Source organism: Octopus sinensis, linkage group LG16 (genome assembly GCF_006345805.1).
Source record: "Octopus sinensis linkage group LG16, ASM634580v1, whole genome shotgun sequence".
Taxonomy (NCBI): domain Eukaryota; kingdom Metazoa; phylum Mollusca; class Cephalopoda; order Octopoda; family Octopodidae; genus Octopus; species Octopus sinensis.
This window is the reverse complement of record NC_043012.1, coordinates 33,626,965-33,631,353: the sequence shown is the minus strand read 5'-3', so window position 1 is coordinate 33,631,353 and position 4,389 is coordinate 33,626,965. Positions and strand designations below refer to the sequence as shown.

Genomic DNA, 4,389 nt, shown 5'->3' with positions numbered 1-4,389 from the left:
TCTCGACCCCATGTCGAATTTATCGATTTTTTTCAGAACTGGGGGAACTTTTCAAAATTTTCGCTGCGTTAGTTTTGAATTATGACATTGGGCTATGTGTGTGTCAAGTTTCATCAGAATCGGTTGAAAGCCGTGGTCAGTGAGAGGGTACAACCTGACAGACACACAGACACACACACAGACAAACTGCCGTTTATATAGAGAGAGATAATTTCCCTGAGACAAAATCCCGCAGCGAATGCTTTTTCAAGTTCTTGTGTGTAGTAGCAGCGCATTAAGGAAAATGTACAGAGAGAGGAGACAGAGAGAGAGGGGGGAGAGGGAAGGAGAGAAAGTGGGAGAGAGAGAGAGAGAGAGAGAGAGTAAGTGAGAGAAAGCAAAAAGAAACAGTTGTTCAGAACTTTTGAACAAGTAGTTGCATGTACGTATGTAGGTGTGTAATGAATGTACTGTATAGGTGCATATGTATGTGTATATGTGTGTGTGTGTAAGTGTGCATGTTCTGACACGCGCGCACGTACACACACACACATATACATATACATTCTCACGTACATTTTCTATTAAAATATCTACGTACATGTCTACGCATATACGTATGTGCGTCTTTATGAATATACACGTGCGCCCATATTTATGTATATGTCCACTACAGATGACACGAAAGCACTCATTTAAACGTCATTCAATGTAAAAGTCTGAACAGAAAACAAAATGTCAGCTGAGTTTATTAGTTTAAAACAACAGACAAACACAAAAGGACATCATTTAGAGCAGCAACAACATTTTCCTATTTTCGAGGTGGATAAATTTCTCCTAACTCTGGTTCACCTTTAACACTGCATAGGTGTATGTATGTATGCGTGTATGTATGTATGTATGTATGTGTGTGTGTGTGTGTGTGTGTGTGTGTGCGTGTGCATAGTCATGTAAATGTAGCTATATATATATATGTGTATATATAGTTATATATATATATGTATGTATATATATATGTATATATATATATGTGTGTGTGTGTGTGTGTGTCTGTGTCTGTGTGTGTTTGTGTGTATATATTATATATATATATGTGTGTGTGACAGCCTGAGTGAAGGCTAGAAACATGGAGGAAATCACCTCCAACTATACGAACAACAATGTGCCAGATACGATATTACCTTTGCCCTTACTTTTGATCTCTGTTGAACTAAACACATCAATAGGTTTTATGGTGATAGAACAGCACAGATTATAGACACAGATTTAATACAATTTTAGTACTCCGGCTTCTTCCTCACAGTCACCGCCACGTTAATGTATGCGCCTGTACGTATCAGAATCTATCTAACTATATAAGTGTATACACACACACAAGTCTCTCTGTATAAATAATGCCAACTCTGCATATATATTTATATATATATATATATATATATGCATACATAAATACATACATACATATATGTATATATATATGCATATATATTTAAATATCTCTCGGATATAAGTGTATGTACATTAGATATGTGTGTATTATTGTTTGGGGAGAGTCATTCTGTTTTAGTGCCTTATTATTTAACACACTCACCGGTTCGATTTCCACGTGTTTACTTATATATAAGTAAATGAGTGGAAATCGAACCGGAGAGTGTGTTAGATAGTAAGGCCCTAAAAGAGAATGACTCTCCCCAGGCACAATAAAATATGCTTCAACTCACGAATTCACAAAAAGAATCTTGCAGACCGAACACAAAAGCGAAATATATGTGTGTGTGCGTATGTGTGTTTGTGTGTGTATGTGTGTGAGTGTGTTTGTGTATCTATATATATGCTTATATTTTGTGTGTATATGTGCGTGTGCATATACAGTATATTCAAATGGGAGGATAAATATCATTATGATACATATTACATAGAGTTAATATACGATGAGTCTTCCACGGTAGCTTTCTCTCCGTAACTCGCCATGCCTTTCGTTTTTTTTTTTAAATAAAAATATTTACGTAGTATCCCAGACAGTTTAAGTATATATTAACTAAATTTGGCTGAAATTGATGGTTGAGCGTTTGGCTAATCAGATTCGCAAGGAGCCATGGAAGCGTCGATTTGCGAGTTCGATTCAGCCTGCGGTTAGCTCATCATTTTTCGGTCATTTGTTTATATATAAAAATTGTGGCTTCGAATCGGAGAATAAATATTATGATATATATTATATACAGTTATTATATATATATATCTATTTGAAAAAGGAAAAGAATGACTTTACTGGTAGTTCTAATCAATTTAATTTTCTAATAATATAATATAATTTTACAGTTTGGCTTGTAGATCTAGTAAGTTCTTTGTTGACTTTGGTGGGGAGATTTTTAAAGATTCCTTGTTAGCTTTTCTGGAGAACTCTCTCGCATTCGTCGGTGGTGGATGTCAAACTGTTCTCAGGTTGTGTTGTGCTGTGTGATTCTCTATATAAAGCTAAGTGAAAAAAAATAAAAAACATAACTAATCAAACACTTATCTTAAGCAAAAGGCAACCACATAACCTGAAGAAACTATTAACAAAGGCAAAATTCAACATGAACAAACAGGATAAAACATTCACAGTATCCAAGTGTAATGATAACAGATGTGGAACGTATCAATACATTCATACGGGTGGATCCATTAGAACACAAAAATGGACAGATTTTCGCAAATGCAGTTATGAACTGCAAAAGCAGAAATCTGATCTGCATTAAATGCCTGAATTGCGAGGATTTATATATAGGCGAGACAGGCAACAGATTATCGGAACGCTCACGAGTCCACAGACAGCAAATCCGGAACACCAATGTTCGCCAAATTCTATTGAGCGAACATATAGAGACATGTGGTCAGATGATGTTTCTAACTTTTCCTTTCCACAAGCTATATGACACAAGTGAGGTTGATAGAAAGATAAAAGAAAAAAGGGTTAATTAAAATGTTCTGAACGGAAATAACAGCAATAATATAACAAACGGTTAATGATGTGGATTAATAAATATAAACTAGTTACAGAATATCGCTATGCCTGGTAAACTATGATGTTTAAGGGCATGCGGATTGGTCAAAAAGGTATTCTAAAAATTCAGCTGGTTGGAGCGTTCTAAGAGATACTAAAGCTGTCAAGAAGTCAGCTGTCAGTTAAACACATTTGAAATCTGATGAGTATATTATGTATGAAAGCGATAATTTTCTTAAAATACCATAATAAAAAACCTTAAAACCAGACTATGCTTTAACTTTATTCAACTGATATAATATTTTATACACATTCACACAAATTCGAAACAATATATATATATATATATATATACTTTATCAAAAAGCAGCAAAAATATCACAAAAACTGTTACTCAGAGTTTCACGTTCGCGTTCGTCGGACAGTTTTGTTTACAATGGAGCAAGATAAAATTGTCTTTACGTTCTGAGTTAAAATTCCACCGAGATCGACTTTGCCTTTCATCCTTTCGGGGGGGGGGGTCGATAAATTAAGTACCAGTTGCGTACTGGGGTCGATCCAATCGACTGGCCCCCTCCCCCAAAATTTCGGGCTTTGTGCCTAGAGTAGAAAAGAAATACAATTACTTTGATAGATACACATTTGAAAATAGTTTTGTTTCGTTGGACCTTTCAACTAACGGCCTTTTCAATAACCGGTTGCATGAAATAACAAAACTGCGGTTTAAAATCATATTATTGTGAAAATAACATGATGCAGTTATGAACTGCAAAAGCAGAAATTTGATCTACTGCATTAAATGCCCGAATTGCGAGGAATTATATATAGGCGAGACAGGCAACAGATTATCGGAACGCTCACGAGTCCACAAACAGCCAATCCGGAACACCAATGTTCGCCAAATTCTATTGAGCAAACATATAGAGACATGTGGTCAGATGATGTTTCTAATCTTCAATCAAAAATAGCTTATGAAGAAGGAAAAAGGCTTGAATACCCAGGGTAAATAATTAGTTGCAAAAATAATAATAAATTAAAAGATACATTTCATTCTAAAATACATATACTTTTAGCAATATATACACGTGCCAAACGATCTATAATATACGTATATACACTAAACATACAGGCGTAGGAACATGGCTACATACATATACAGACATAGATAGGCAAAACATAAATATATATATAAATGTATATATATATACGTATGCGCGCACAAAACCTCCTGGTGTATGCGTTATACGATTTAGTTGTTACAAGCTAAAGGAAAAGGAAAAAAATCAGAGAGTAACAAGTGAGGTGGGGGAGAAAAAAAACAAGGGATAAAAGAAAGGAAATAAAGAAAAAAGAAACAGAAAATTAGAGAGAGAGAGGGGGGGGGAATAGACAGAGGTAGACAGAATGAAATGATTGGCGTTCCTATT

The 4,389-nt window shown here is 35.0% G+C and overlaps 1 long non-coding RNA gene across 1 annotated transcript in view; it reads right to left on the bottom strand.

Annotated features, from left to right (window-relative positions):
• Positions 1-1,621: 1,621 nt before the first annotated feature.
• LOC118766611 overlaps positions 1,622-4,389 on the bottom strand; it is a 22,917-nt gene continuing 20,149 nt past the window's right edge. Inside the window, exon 3 of the long non-coding RNA XR_005002552.1 lies at positions 1,622-1,717. This is a non-coding gene — a long non-coding RNA (uncharacterized LOC118766611). The remainder of the gene's footprint in view (positions 1,718-4,389) is intronic.